The following is a 17088-nucleotide window of genomic DNA, read 5'->3' on the forward strand; positions in this document are numbered from 1 at the left end:
CACATCCAGGCTCCACAGAACTTTCCATGGTTTACCCCAGACACTTCACACGCCGTGGTTCAATCCATTGACAGCATGTCGACCCCTGTTTACCACATGGTTCCAATTCACTATATTCCTTGCACACCTTTCACCCTCCTGCATGTTCAGGCCCTGGTCTTTTTCACTCTTTCTTTCCACCTCCAATTTTGTCTCCCACTTCTCATTCCCTCCACCTCTGACACATATATCCTCTTTGTCAATCTTTCCTCACTCATTCTCTCCATGTGACCAAACCATTTCAAAACACCCTCTTCTGCTCTCTCAACCACACTCTTTTTATTACCACACATCTCTCTTACCCTATTATTACTTTCTCAATCAAACCACCTCACACCACATGTCCTCAAACATCTCATTTCCAGCACATCCACCCTCCTCTGCACAACTCTATCTATAGCCCACGCCTCGCAACCACATAACATTGTTGGAACCACTATTCCTTCAAACATACCCATTTTTGCTTTCTGAGATAATGTTCTAGACTTCCACACATTCTTCAAGGCTCCCAAAACTTTTGCCCCCTCCCCCACCCTATGATTCACTTCCGCTTCCTTGGTTCCATCTGTTGCCAAATCCACTCCCAGATATCTAAAGCACTTCACTTCCTTTAGTTTTTCTCCATTCAAGCTTACCTCCCAACTTACCCTAATGCACCTAATAATCTTGCTCTTATTCGCATTTACTCTCAGCATTTACTTATTCGCATTTACTCTTTCACACACTTTACCAAACTCAGTCACCAGCTTCTGCAATTTCTTACATGAATCAGCCACAAGCACTGTATCATCATCGAACAACAACTGACTCACTTCCCAAGCTCTCTCATCCACAACAGACTGCATACTTGCCCCTCTTTCCAAAACTCTTGCATTCACCTCCCTAACAACCCCATCCGTAAACAAATTAAACAACCATGGAGACATCACACACCCTGCCGCAAACCTACATTCACTGAGAACCAATCACTTTCCTCTCTTCCTACACGTACACATGCCTTACATCCTCGATAAAGACTTTTCACTGCTTCTAACAACTTGCCTCCACACCATATATTCTTAATACCTTCCACAGAACATCTCTATCAACTCTATCATATGCCTTCTCCAGATCCATGAATGCTAAATACAAATCCATTTGCTTTTCTAAGTATTTCTCACATACATTCTTCAAAGCAAACACCTGATCCACACATCCTCTACCACTTCTGAAACCACACTACACTTCCCCAATCTGATGCTCTGTACATCCCTTCACCCGTCTCAATCAATACCCTCCCATATAATTTCCCAGTAATACTCAACAAACTTATACCTCTGTAATTTGAGCATTCACTTTTATCCCCTTTGCCTTTGTACAATGGCACTATTCAAGTATTCCTCCAATCCTCAGGCACCTCCCCATGAGTCATACATACATCAAATAACCTTACCAACCAGTCAACAATACAGTCTCCTCCTTTTTTTATAAATTCGACTGCAATACCACCCAAACTGGCTGCCTTGCTGGGTTTCATCTTCCGTAAAGCTTTTTCTACGTCTTCTCTGTTTACTAAATCATTTTCCCTAACCCTCTTACTTTGCACACCACCTCAACCGAAACACCCTATATCTGCCACTCTATCATCAAACACATTCAACAAACCTTCAAAATACTCACTCCATCTCCTTCTCACATCACCACTACTTGTTATCACCTCCCCATTAGCCCCCATCACTGAAGTTCCCATTTGTTCCCTTGTCTTACGCACTTTATTTACCTCCTTCCAAAACATCTTATTCTCCCTAAAATTTAATGATACTCTCTCTCCCCAACTCTCATTTGCCCTCTTTTTCACCTCTTGCTCCTTTCTCTTGACATCCTGCCTCTTTCTTTGATACATCTCTCAGTCATTTGCATTATTTCCCTGCAAAATTCGTCCAAATGCCTCTCTCTTCTCTTTCACTAATAATCTTACATCTTCATCCCACCACTCACTACCCTTTCTAATCAACCCACCTCCCACGCTTTTCATGCCACAAGCATCTTTTGCGCAAGCCATCACTGCTTCCCTGAATGCATTCCATTCCTCCCCCACTCCCCTTACGTCCTTTGTTCTCACCTTTTTCCATTCTATACTCATTCTCTCCTGGTACTTCCTCACACAAGTCTCCTTCCCAAACTCACTTACTCTCACCACGATCTTCACCCCAACATTCTCTCTTCTTTTCTGAAAACCTCTACATATCTTCAGACATCCCCCAGTTGCACCTCTCAGCACCTTAACGTCCAAAAGTAAGTCTCTCTTTCACCTGTCAATTACTCTCTGTCCATCTCTCCTACTTATATATGTATACCTATTTATATCTCTTTTTAAACCAGGTATTCCCAATTACCAGTCCTTTTTCAGCACATAAATCTACAAGCTCTTCACCATTTCCATTTACAACACTGAACACCCCAAGTATACCAATTATTCCCTCAACTGCCACATTATTCACCTTTGCATTCAAATCATCCATCACTATAACCCGGTCTCGTGCATCAAAACTACTAACACACTCACTCAGCTGCTCCCAAAACACTTGCCTCTCATAATCTTTCTTCTCATGCCCAGGTGCATATGCACCAATAATCACCCATCTCTCTCCATCCACTTCCAGTTTCACCTGTATCAATCTAGAGTTTACATTCTTACACTCTATCACATACTCCCACCACTCCTGTTTCAGGAGTAGTGCTACTCCTTCCGTTGCCCTTGTCCTCTCACTAACCCCTGACTTTACTCCCAAGACATTCCCAAACCAGTCTTCCCCTTTATATGATGAGATGTTTGAGGACACTATTTGGTGTGAGGTGGTTTGACCGAGTAAGTAATGAAAGGTTAAGAGAGATGTGTGGTAATATAAAGAGTGTGGTTGAGAGAGCAGAAGGGGGTGTTTTGAAATGGTTTGGTCACATGGAGAGAATGAGTGAGGAAAGATTGACAGAGAGGATGTATGTGTCAGAGGTGAAGGGAACGAAGAGAAGTGGGAGACCAAACTGGAGGTGAAAGGATGGAGTGAGAAAGATTTTTAAGCAATCGGGGCCTGAACATGCCGGAGGGTGAAAGGTGTGCAAGGAATAGAGTGAATTGGAATGATGTGGTATACCGGAGTTGATGTGCTGTCAGTGGATTGAACCAGGGCATTTGAAGCATCTGGGGTAAACCATGTAAAGTTTTGTGGGGCTTGGATGTGGAAGGGAGCTGTGGTGTCGGTGCATTATACATGACAACTAGAGACTGAGTGTGAATGAATATGGCCTTTGTTGTCTTTTTTTAGTGCTACCTCGCACGTGTGTGTGGGTGGAGGGGGGTGTCATTTCATATGTGGCATGGTGGCGATAGGAACAAATAAAGGCAGCAAGTATGAATTATGTACATGTGTATATATGTATATGTCTGTATATATATATATATATATATATATATATATATATATATATATATATATATATATATATATATATATATAAATATATATATAAATGGAAATGGTGAAGAGCTTGTAGATTTATGTGCTGAAAAAGGACTGATGATTGGGAATACCTGGTTTAAAAAGCGAGATATACATAAGTATACTTATGTAAGCAGGAGAGATGGCCAGAGAGCGTTATTGGATTACGTGTTAATTGACAGGCGTGCGAAAGAGAGACTTTTGGATGTTAATGTGCTGAGAGGTGCAACTGGAGGGATGTCTGATCATTATCTTGTGGAGGCTAAGGTGAAGATTAGTATGGGTTTTCAGAAAAGAGGAGTGAATGTTGGGGTGAAGAAGGTGGTGAGAGTAAGTGAGCTTGGGAAGGAGACCTGTGTGGGGAAGTACCAGGAGAGACTGTGTACAGAATGGAAAAAGGTGAGAACAATGGAAGTAAGGGGAGTGGGGGAGGAATGGGATGTATTTAGGGAATCAGTGATGGATTGCGCAAAAGATGCTTGTGGCATGAGAAGAGTGGGAGGTGGGCTGTTTAGAAAGGGTAGTGAGTGGTGGGATGAAGAAGTAAGAGTATTAGTGAAAGAGAAGAGAGAGGCATTTGGACGATTTTTGCAGGGAAAAAATGCAATTGAGTGGGAGAAGTATAAAAGAAAGAGACAGAAGGTCAAGAGAAAGGTGCAAGAGGTGAAAAAAAGGGCAAATGAGAGTTGGGGTGAGAGACTATCAGTAAATTTTAGGGAGAATAAAAAGATGTTCTGGAAGGAGGTAAATAGGGTGCGTAAGACAAGGGAGCAAATGGGAACTTCAGTGAAGGGCGTAAATGGGGAGGTGATAACAAGTAGTGGTGATGTGAGAAGGAGATGGAATGAGTATTTTGAAGGTTTGTTGAATGTGTCTGATGACAGAGTGGCAGATATAGGGTGTTTTGGTCGAGGTGGTGTGCAAAGTGAGAGGGTTAGGGAAAAGGATTTGGTAAACAGAGAAGAGGTAGTAAAAGCTTTGCGGAAGATGAAAGCCGGCAAGGCAGCAGGTTTGGATGGTATTGCAGTGGAATTTATTAAAAAAGGGGGTGACTGTATTGTTGACTGGTTGGTAAGGTTATTTAATGTATGTATGACTCATGGTGAGGTGCCTGAGGATTGGCGGAATGCGTGCATAGTGCCATTGTACAAAGGCAAAGGGGATAAGAGTGAGTGCTCAAATTACAGAGGTATAAGTTTGTTGAGTATTCCTGGTAAACTATATGGGAGGGTATTGATTGAGAGGGTGAAGGCATGTACAGAGCATCAGATTGGGGAAGAGCAGTGCGGTTTCAGAAGTGGTAGAGGATGTGTGGATCAGGTGTTTGCTTTGAAGAATGTATGTGAGAAATACTTAGAAAAGCAAATGGATTTGTATGTAGCATTTATGGATCTGGAGAAGGCATATGATACAGTTGATAGAGATGCTCTGTGGAAGGTATTAAGAATATATGGTGTGGGAGGCAAGTTGTTAGAAGCAGTGAAAAGTTTTTATCGAGGATGTAAGGCATGTGTACGTGTAGGAAGAGAGGAAAGTGATTGGTTCTCAGTGAATGTAGGTTTGCGGCAGGGGTGTGTGATGTCTCCATGGTTGTTTAATTTGTTTATGGATGGGGTTGTTAGGGAGGTAAATGCAAGAGTCCTGGAAAGAGGGGCAAGTATGAAGTCTGTTGGGGATGAGAGAGCTTGGGAAGTGAGTCAGTTGTTGTTCGCTGATGATACAGCGCTGGTGGCTGATTCATGTGAGAAACTGCAGAAGCTGGTGACTGAGTTTGGTAAAGTGTGTGGAAGAAGAAAGTTAAGAGTAAATGTGAATAAGAGCAAGGTTATTAGGTACAGTGGGGTTGAGGGTCAAGTCAATTGGGAGGTGAGTTTGAATGGAGAAAAACTGGAGGAAGTGAAGTGTTTTAGATATCTGGGAGTGGATCTGTCAGCGGATGGAACCATGGAAGCGGAAGTGGATCATAGGGTGGGGGAGGGGGCGAAAATTTTGGGAGCCTTGAAAAATGTGTGGAAGTCGAGAACATTATCTCGGAAAGCAAAAATGGGTATGTTTGAAGGAATAGTGGTTCCAACAATGTTGTATGGTTACGAGGCGTGGGCTATGGATAGAGTTGTGCGCAGGAGGATGGATGTGCTGGAAATGAGATGTTTGAGGACAATGTGTGGTGTGAGGTGGTTTGATCGAGTAAGTAACGTAAGGGTAAGAGAGATGTGTGGAAATAAAAAGAGCGTGGTTGAGAGAGCAGAAGAGGGTGTTTTGAAATGGTTTGGGCACATGGAGAGAATGAGTGAGGAAAGATTGACCAAGAGGATATATGTGTCGGAGGTGGAGGGAACGAGGAGAAGAGGGAGACCAAATTGGAGGTGGAAAGATGGAGTGAAAAAGATTTTGTGTGATCGGGGCCTGAACATGCAGGAGGGTGAAAGGAGGGCAAGGAATAGAGTGAATTGGAGCGATGTGGTATACAGGGGTTGACGTGCTGTCAGTGGATTGAATCAAGGCATGTGAAGCGTCTGGGGTAAACCATGGAAAGCTGTGTAGGTATGTATATTTGCGTGTGTGGACGTGTGTATGTACGTGTGTATGGGGGTTGGGCCATTTCTTTCGTCTGTTTCCTCGCGCTACCTCGCAAACGCGGGAGACAGCGACAAAGTATAAAAAAAAAAAAAAAAAAAAAAAAAAATATATATATATGATTTGGTAAACAGAGAAGAGGTAGTGAAAGCTTTGCGGAAGATGAAAGCCGGCAAGGCAGCAGGTTTGGATGGTATTGCAGTAGAATTTATTAAAAAAGGGGGTGACTGTATTGTTGACTGGTTGGTAAGGTTATTTAATGTATGTATGACTCATGGTGAGGTGCCTGAGGATTGGCGGAATGCGTGCATAGTGCCATTGTACAAAGGCAAAGGGGATAAGAGTGAGTGCTCAAATTACAGAGGTATAAGTTTGTTGAGTATTCCTGGTAAATTATATGGGAGGGTATTGATTGAGAGGGTGAAGGCATGTACAAAGCATCAGATTGGGGAAGAGCAGTGTGGTTTCAGAAGTGGTAGAGGATGTGTGGATCAGGTGTTTGCTTTGAAGAATGTATGTGAGAAATACTTAGAAAAGCATATGGATTTGCATGTAGCATTTATGGATCTGGAGAAGGCATATGATAGAGTTGATAGAGATGCTCTGTGGAAGGTATTAAGAATATATGGTGTAGGAGGAAAGTTGTTAGAAGCAGTGAAAAGTTTTTATCGAGGATGTAAGGCATGTGTACGTGTAGGAAGAGAGGAAAGTGATTGGTTCTCAGTGAATGTAGGTTTGCGGCAGGGGTGTGTGATGTCTCCATGGTTGTTAATTTGTTTATGGATGGGGTTGTTAGGGAGGTAAATGCAAGAGTTTTGAAAAGATTGGCAAGTATGAAGTCTGTTGGGGATGAGAGAGCTTGGGAAGTGAGTCAGTTGTTGTTCGCTGATGATACAGCGCTGGTGGCTGATTCATGTGAGAAACTGCAGAAGCTGGTGACTGAGTTTGGTAAAGTGTGTGGAAGAAGAAAGTTAAGAGTAAATGTGAATAAGAGCAAGGTTATTAGGTACAGTAGGGTTGAGGGTCAAGTCAATTGGGAGGTGAGTTTGAATGGAGAAAAACTGGAGGAAGTTAAGTGTTTTAGATATCTGGGAGTGAATCTGGCAGCGGATGGAACCATGGAAGCGGAAGTGGATCATAGGGTGGGGGAGGGGGCGAAAATTCTGGGGGCCTTGAAGAATGTGTGGAAGTCGAGAACATTATCTCAGAAAGCAAAAATGGGTATGTTTGAAGGAATAGTGGTTCCAACAATGTTGTATGGTTGCGAGGCGTGGGCTATGGATAGAGTTGTGCGCAGGAGGATGGATGTGCTGGAAATGAGATGTTTGAGGACAATGTGTGGTGTGAGGTGGTTTGATCGAGTAAGTAACGTAAGGGTAAGAGAGATGTGTGGAAATAAAAAGAGCGTGGTTGAGAGAGCAGAAGAGGGTGTTTTGAGGTGGTTTGGGCACATGGAGAGAATGAGTGAGGAAAGATTGACCAAGAGGATATATGTGTCGGAGGTGGAGGGAACGAGGAGAAGAGGGAGACCAAATTGGAGGTGGAAAGATGGAGTGAAAAATATTTTGTGTGATCAGGGCCTGAACATGCAGGAGGGTGAAAGGAGGGCAAGGAATAGAGTGAATTGGAGCGATGTGGTATACCGGGGTTGATGTGCTGTCAGTGGATTGAATCAAGGCATGTGAAGTGTCTGGGGTAAACCATGGAAAGCTGTGTAGGTATGTATATTTGCGTGTGTGGACGTATGTATATACATGTGTATGGGGGGGGTTGGGCCATTTCTTTCGTCTGTTTCCTTGCGCTACCTCGCAAACGCGGGAGACAGCGACAAAGTATAAAAAAAAATATATATATTATCCCTGGGGATAGGGGATTAAGAATACTTCCCACGTATTCCCTGCGTGTCGTAGAAGGCGACTAAAAGGGGAGGGAGCAGGGGGCTGGAAATCCTCCCCTCTCGTTTTTTTTTTTTTTTTTTTTTTTTTTTTTTCCAAAAGAAGGAACAGAGGGGGGCCAGGTGAGGATATTCCAAAAAAGGCCCAGTCCTCTGTTCTTAACCCTACCTTGCTAACGCGGGAAATGGCGAATAGTTTAAAAAAAAAAAAAAAAAATATATATATATATATATATATATATATATATATATATATATATATATATATATATATATATATATATATATATACGTTGAAATGTATAGGTATGTATATGTGTGTGTGTAGACGTTTATATATATACGTGTGTATGTGGGTGGGTTGGGCCATTCTTTCATCTGTTTTCTTGTGCTACCTCGCTAACGCTGGAGACAGCAACAAAGAATAATGAATATGTATATAGATATATATTCATTTACTATATATATTATACTTATTTACTGTCTTCTGTGTTAGCGAGGTAGTGCAAGGAAGCAGATGAAAGGATGGCCCAACCCACCCACATACACATGTACATACATAAATGCCCACACATGCACATATACATGCCTATATGTTTCAATTTATACATACATATAGTTACACAGACATATGCATGTATAAACATGTACATATTCATACTTGCTGCCTTCATCCATTCCCATCGCCACCTCACCACACATGAAATGGCAACCCTCCCCCACTCTCCCTGCCCACATGCAAGGTTGCACTAGGAAAAGACAACAAAGGCCACATTCGTTTTCATTGAGTCTCTAGCTGTCATGTGTAATGCACCGAAATCATAGCTTCCTTTCCTCCTCCAGGCCTCACAAAGCTTTCCATGGTTTACCCAAGACACTTCACATGCCCTGATTCAATCCATAGATGGCACGTCGACCCTGGTATATCACATTGTTCCAATTCACTCTATAACTTGCATGCCTTTCACCCTCATGCATGTTTAGGCCCCGATCACTCAAAATCTTTTTCACTCCATCCTTCCACCTCCAATTTGGTGCCCCACTTCTCCTTGTTCCCCTCACCGCTGACACATATATCCTCTTTGTCAATCCTTCCTCATTCATTCTCTCCATGCGACCAAACTATTTCAATACACCCTCTTCTGCTCTCTCAACCACTGACTTTTTATTACCACACATTTCTCTTTTCCTTTCATTACTTACACCAAACCACTAGATGTTCACTCATCTAAAACTGAAAGTGCATTCACCATATCTGAGTAAGTTACCCTTTGTTATCTGCATTCTGGACACCACCATTTTTTTCGGTGCAGGTACACCACCGATTTTCCAGCACTCTCGGTTCCAAAGCCTTGCCGGATTAACCATTTTGCTGGCCCAACCGTGGTCACGTATGGATAATTCATCAACACACCTCTAACCCATTAATTATACATCTCCCATGTATCTAAAGTATACCACGTATCTAAAGTTTTTGTCTGCATTTACACACCTGCTCAGGACTGAGGTGCTCGTCAGGTATGTTTCGCAAACTTGTCCACTAACTTCGCAGGTCATTTGTGGTTTTGCAGACTGCTTTTCTCGGCACACTTTATTCATGGAAATTCCATGACGCTTCTTGAGTCTTTGAAACCATCCTTCACTATAGTCACAGTCATGTAATTTAAGGTCTTTATGGAACAACGTATCCTGGTTCATTATCATGCTACCTGACAAGTCCGCTCCATCACTCTGATGCTGTCGAAACCATTCCATCATCAGTCAGTCATGCTGAGAATCTCAGAATTCCGGTATCGTCACCAAGTGCATTGTAAAGAACGTAAATTAGTGTGCCCTACACACAATGCCATCTGTGGCCACACACTAAATTAGTCTGGTGGCCGCAGTAATTTCAAGGTCCTTCATGTAATTTTGTACAGACTAAAGGAGGTGCCGATCCAACAGTTGTTGGAAATTCAGTTGTGTGCCTGTACTACAAACATTGATTGAACATATCCCAATTCCCATCATGCCCAAGATGCAATTTCATCATTGGAGACACTGAGAAATTTCTCCTCTTTTTCCCCTCATACACCCCCACCCCCCACCTAACCCCAAACCCATACCCCACCCCACCCAACGACAAAGATATTCACATAACACCATGCTTTTTGACCTTTGGTTGTGTGGGAGTTCCATAGGAGGGGATCCTGGGGCAGGAAAGTAAGGTGAGGTGATAATCCCAGTTACTGGGTTGGATCTGTAATATACTGCCTCTCAGCTCACTGACTGTTGCTTATGGTATTGTGATGAAGGTTTTCATATTATATTTCTTTATGATAACATTTGCACACTTGATTTGTCATGCAGGATAACATCTTCACTCTCAACACTCATGCTCAGAATGCCTCCATTGTATAATTTTCAGTTAATACCTAAGTTCTTCCTAGAAAGAAACAGTGAAGAAACAAAATTGAACAGGAATGTTGAGCTTATTGTAGGTATAGAATATAAATTGCAATCCCACTCTGTGGCCCAGCATTATTGCTTTTCTCAGGCATAGGTTGGAAAGTGGAATCAGATTCACTGAGCATTTGCTGATGATAATTGAATATCTGTAGAACAATGAGCTGTGCATGAAATAGAAATGAACTTTAAATGAATACAAGGTGTGATTAAAAAGTTGAAGAACAGTGTGCATACAACATGTTTATCAGCAGAGTCCTTTGCAGTAATCTCCCTCTGATGATATCCAAGCATCCCAACATTTTTGCCTCTTTTTGAAGCATCACTAGAAGTCTTCAGCTGTGAACCTATCAAGTTCTGATTTCCCATTATTGTGGTTAGTTGGAATGTCATCAAATTTACCTTTCAGCTTCATTTTGATTTTTGGAAACAAAAAAACACATGGGATGAGGTCAGATGAATATGTAGGGTGTGCTGCAGCAGGAGTGGTTATTTTAGCCAGTGCATATTTGATTGGAGACAGCAATGTATGAAGCCACAGCTAGTGTCGATTTTTGCGAACCTATGTTTACATGGGGCAGTACACTATCTCCATTGTGTCACCCGTAAAACAAAGTCTTAGAACTTTTCAATCCCATCGCATATTGTATTATTTAGAAAAGCAAAAACAGTTATTAGCAGTAGCTCTCTATATAGAGGAAGATCCAACTTTGGATGAAAGTGTGATAGAATTGTATGACTGTGTTTAGTGAACCAGGAAATGAGATCAGGATTTACAACATAACAGGAATTATTAGTGGTACTTCTCTGGCAACATATATGTCAGCAGTCAATTTTACTCCCAGTTCTTGAAAAGCCAGTGATAGCATACATATGCATTTTGTTGAGGGAACAGCCTTCTAGAGCTCATCCTTGATACAACTGTCAAGTACAACTAGCTAAGACATTCAGCACTCTTTGGAGAAAGTATTATTTCATTGTGAAAACCAGCATGATTTTCAAACATAAAGTGGGGAGCAAAGCAATCCAGATAATGTAGGTCATTTTCATTAACATTGCCTATCATAAAGGTTTTTGAGAGACTTTTCTGTCCATAGATTTCAAGAGCACATTTGACAGTTGTGATCATATAGTGAAAGCACATGAAATGAAGACAGAGGAGATAACTGAATGTCATATATTTCAAAAACTACCATATGGAATTTGAAGGGTCATTTTTTTTTTTTTTTCAACCCACACAGAAGGAAACTTTGCTTGCTACCTTGCTGTTCCTCATGATTGTGTCTGACATTGGTATCAGTCCACAATACAGCTACTTTTCATACATTACAGATTGTTTAGAAAATAATGAAATATAAAGTAGACAAAACCATTTAACAAAAATCTCATTTTGTATTGGATTATTTTATCATAATATTGTACATTAAGCTAATTTTTCTGTTTAATTTGTCCTTAGTTGTATTGCATTCCTTAGAAATTATTGTATTTTTCTATTGAAATGTTGTAAATCATCCAGTAGAAGGTTCATATAAAGAAATGTGTTAGTGTACCAGACAGAGAATATGATATTCTTTAGTGTTCAGAGATCATGTAGATGAACATTATGTTTAATTGTTTTCATTGAATTCTAGTAATCCAGAGGTTTTGTGCTTTATTTTACTACAGCACAATGTATTTATCTACATCTTGCAAACAAGGGTGTGATTCACATAAATTCGCTTTCTCTCTCTCTCTCTCTCTCTCTCTCTCTCTCTCTCTCTCTCTCTCTCTCTCTGCGGAAAATTTTTGTTTAGGTTCAATAGAGGTCATTATGTAGACCACATCAAATGGATGGTCTAGGTCAGGTCGGGTTATATTACGTCACACAAAGAAAGTCAGATCGAATCCCCTCCCCTCCCCATTCAACAGCAACATCAGAGATGCAGGTCATGGGGAGCTTATCACATCTCGGTCTAAAGATAGCCATTCACCAAATAAGATCATATCACCAGTTTCGTACAGAAATTTCTCAAAGAAATTAAATGGACTTTATATGATTGTAAGATCCATCTGAAACAAAATAGGTGAATTGCATTGTTTGGTAAACAGTGAACACACTGATATCATTGGTTAAGCAGAAACATTTTTGAATGCAAAAAACAATGATCTGATTTGCAAGTACAGTCTACCAGATACGGATGGTTGAAGAGGTGGAACTGCACTATAAACTTTACCTAAATGTCATCTATAGACACACTTTACCTAAATGTCATCTTGTTTACCTAAATGTCATCTATAGACACACTTTACCTAAATGTCATCTAGAGACACCCTTTTCCTTTAACTAAATGTCATCTATAGACACTCTTTTGTCCTTTACCTAAATGTCATCTATAGACACCCTAGTCAGCCAGCAGATATTGACACTGTCATGTACGAGAGCTTACAATAAACAATATAAGATAAAGACTCGATCTTTCTACGGGATTTTAATCTTCCAGGAATCAAGTAGCAAGCTATCTCTGGTATAGAAAGTGAAACTACTGGACCTAACAGACAATTTTCTCTACCAAACTGTCACCAAGCTAATGAGGGAAACTAATATACATGATTTAGCTCTTGCATCTCAAGAGTTCTTAGTGACTAATACCCGTGTTGGAGGACATCTAGGCACTTGTGACCATAACATGGCTATGTTCGACATATATATCTAAACTGACTCCCCAAATACCAGTGTTATTACCCTTAACTTTAAAAGGGCATATTTGAATGGTTCATGGCCAGAGGAATTATGGGCCAGTTTTAAGCTTCAGTTTATGCACCATCAAGTCACATTCATTCCCATGCTTAACAGAAACAATAAAACCAATGGCAAGCCTGAATGGGACTCCCAGGATATTGCAAGTACTATATGGCACTGAAATAAACTCTCTAATTTCAAGAAATCAGACAATTATGGTTCAGTTTTAAGCATCAGTTTATGCATCGTCAAGTCACATTTATTCCTCTGCATGACAGAAACAAAAAAACCAATAACAAGCCTGAATGGTACTCCAAAGATATTGCAAGTGCTATATGGTGCAGGAACAAACTCTATAAGTTTAAATCAGACAATAACCCAAATATTACAGCACAAAATGACACAATCAGAAAGCAAGAAAAAGGTCTTATCAAACAAGCCAAGAGATGATATGAAGTGAGTAATGCAAGAGATAGTAATAAAGAGGTGAAAAGATTCTATGTATAGTATGTCAATAATAAGAAACACATAAGGATTGGAATAGGACCCTTAGTAAATGAGGATGGGGAACCCATTGTGGATGATAAAAGAAGCATGGCAACAACCCTGAACAAGTTTTTTTAGTTGTTGTAATGCTGGAAAGCAACAACACAAATTTTGAGACAATGATAAACAGCGATGACACAATAGGAGAATTTATCATCATAGTGAGAGAAGTAGAAACATGGATAAGTTGAAGACAAATGAAATTCCAAGTCTGGATCATTTCAATTCTTGAGTAATTGAAAATGTCAAACATGAAATTGCCAGACCATTAACCTATATTTCAATATATTTCTCTTGGTTTGGAATAATCCCAGACGACTTAGACTGGCAGACATCTTTCCTATATATGAAAAGGGAATCCGTGAATTGCTTGGCAGTTGCTGTCAATGGAGAACCCATTGTGGATGATAAAAGAAGCATGGCAACAACCTTGAACAAGATTTTTAGTTGTTTTTATGCTGGAAAGCAACAACACAAATTTTTAGACGGTGATAAACAGCACTGACGCAATAGAAGAATTTATCATCACAGTGAGAGAAGTAGAAATGCGGATAAGTTGAAGACAAAAGAAATTCCAAGTCTGGATCATTTCAATTCATGAGTAATTAAAAATGCCAAACATGAAATTGCTGGACCATTAACCTATATTTCAATATATCTCTCTTGGTTTGGAATAGTCCCATATGACTTAGACTGGCAGACATCGTTCCCACATATTAAAATGGAAGCTGTGAATTGCTTGGCAGTTACTGTCTTATTAGCCACATAACAATTATATATAAACTTCTGGAGTCGATTATTAGAGATAAAATCATAGCCTACCTGGAACAACAGAGGCAAATCAATGATAAACAGCATGGTTTTAGAAGGAACAGATCAAGCCTTACAAACCTTGAATTTTACCATAAACTACTGAATACCCAAGACAAGCCATAAGCAATAGATATGATGTATCTGGACTTCCACTAAGCATTTTACAAAGCCCCATTTTAGATAGATCCATAAAGTTTGGTCCTTAGGAATATCTGGTTGCATAGGAAATTTAATAGAGGCCTGGTTAAATGATAGGAAGCAGAGTCATAATGAATAGTGAATCATCACCGTACTCACAGATTGCCAGTGGGGACCCCCAGGGATTTGTACCTGGGCCTTTGCTTTTCATCGTTTAAATTAACAGTATTGATGTAGGGCTGAATAACCTTGTAACCAAATTTACAAATTACACGAAGATGGGCAATATCATATTAACTGAAGATTACTAAGATTGCTTAGAAGATTACTTAGACTAAGATTACTAGAGGATCTAGATAGAATCGTTGGATGGTTAAATGCCATTTACCGTCAACAAATGTCTGGTTACAAGTAGGCCTAAAGATGAAGGACATCTGTGGTGGGAGAGATCTCGGGGTCACAGTCTCCAGTCACTTCATTTTCTCCCAGCATTGCAATGAAGCTGCCAAAAATGCAAATAGGATGTAAGATGTATTAACAGAAGATACTGTGATATTGCTAGTTAGACCACACCTTGAATATGCAGTGCAGTTTTGGGCCCCCACTTAAGGAAGGATATTCTTGAATTGGAAGCAGTACAGCAAAGAGCAACTAAGTTGACTTCTTTGTGTAACACACAAAATTGACAGAATGTTGCAAATGCTTAAAAAATTCAACAACATCAATATTGAACATTTCTCTACATTTGTGCCAGTATTACTGATGAGAGGAAATGGACTAAAACTTAGAGGTCACCAAGCTAATCTGGCCTGTTTGAAATATTTATTTACCAACAACATTATTGATGTATGAGATAAGCTCCCAGAAAATGTTATTTGGAGCAACACTCTTAATATCTTCTTTTAAAATTCGGCTTGACTATCATTTAACCAACCATCTTAAGGCAGTGGTATATCATGTTTCCTTCTCAACCACTGATCTCTTTCTGGCATTACCTTATTTAACCTGCTTTGAGAGAGTTAAGTAAGAATTATTGTATTGTTCTTCAACATCAGGAATAATGTAGGCATAGTAAGTTGAGAGGCGAGAGCTGAAGTTTATCCTTAGTATTGTCTAATAACAAAAAGTGAAGGGAAGTATGTCATTGGTAATGGGGTGCTTGACATATTCATGTTCGTTCTACCTTATCACTTTCTTGTAAAAATTTCCTTCAGACATATTAATGATGCAAGGTGTGTTTTTTAACTGTTTTCCTTCCAGTATGTGTTGGAGGGTGGTAGAGAGCCTTTGCTTTGCTATCCTTTTCGTCTACTGCATCTAAGAGGACTCTCTCTCTCTCTCTCTCTCTCTCTCTCTCTCTCTCTCTCTCTCTCTCTCTCTCTCTCTCTCTCTCTCTCTCTCTCTCTCTCTCTCTCTCTCTCTCTCTCTCTCTCTCTCTCTCTCTCTCTCTCTCTCTCTCTCTCTCTCTCTCTCTCTCTCTCTCTCTCTCTCTCTCTCTCTCTCTCTCTCTCTCTCTCGAAACATTTTCTTTCTTTAGGAACATTATGACGATCTATTTATTAAGAAGTGTACTTAAGTAAGTTAGTAAAATTTTTATTTGGTCTATTTCCTAAGAGTGGTTCAGTAAGTTAAGAAGATTATGATTTCTATGAACATAGTACACTGTGTACCTTATTGTAAGATGATTGGCTTCTGATTATGTCATCTAAATGGGGTAAATCTTAATTTTGAATTTGCTGTAAAGAGATATAACTGAGGTACATATATTCTGTTGTATTAAGATTTATAACTTCATATGCATGGATCTTGGAAACTTGTCAAAACTGTTTGATGTAGATTAGTGTCATATGGACAGAAGTCCTGATCATGTTTCATTTGCCTCATAGAGTACTAGCCGAATATTGACTTTGTGGACATCAAAATAGTGACCATCTCCTCTCATACAACTTACTTTTCACAAAGTTGCTGCATTGTGCATCCACGACACATAAAGTTTCGAATATTACTTTTGACTATGAGAAAGTATTTGACATATAGTCATGAACACATTTTGTTGTTGACCCTTCCATCTCAAGCTTATTGTTTTCATGGTTTAGTCATATTGAAAGTGAGAGCCGTATATATGATGTGTTTCCATAGGCATAGTACCACTTTCTAATGGTGAGTTTGGAGAGAGAACAATGCTAATTTCAGCTGATGCTTAACACCTGAAGGCTTATTTTTGTCTTACTCTCATTTTAGTTACTGAGAAATCATATGGCTGTGGGAAGAGTGGCTCTTTTGATTTGGTAAATAGATGATTGTTGTCTGGTTGTCAAATCTTCTGTCATGTAAGTGGCATGTGTATCCTTGATTCTCTTAGCTTCCATGCAGAAAAAGGCATTGAAATTAACTTTGAATTTACAGTATTTTTTCACATGTTTTAGGAGTCAGTAAACATA

General features: G+C 40.0%; 1 protein-coding gene across 14 annotated transcripts in view; it reads left to right on the forward strand.

Moving 5' to 3' along the window:
- Positions 1-17088, forward strand: part of LOC139758191 (SWI/SNF-related matrix-associated actin-dependent regulator of chromatin subfamily E member 1-like) — a 924800-nt gene that overhangs the window by 643836 nt on the left and 263876 nt on the right. The window lies entirely within an intron of this gene.

Source organism: Panulirus ornatus, chromosome 29 (genome assembly GCF_036320965.1).
Source record: "Panulirus ornatus isolate Po-2019 chromosome 29, ASM3632096v1, whole genome shotgun sequence".
Taxonomy (NCBI): Eukaryota; Metazoa; Arthropoda; class Malacostraca; order Decapoda; family Palinuridae; genus Panulirus; species Panulirus ornatus.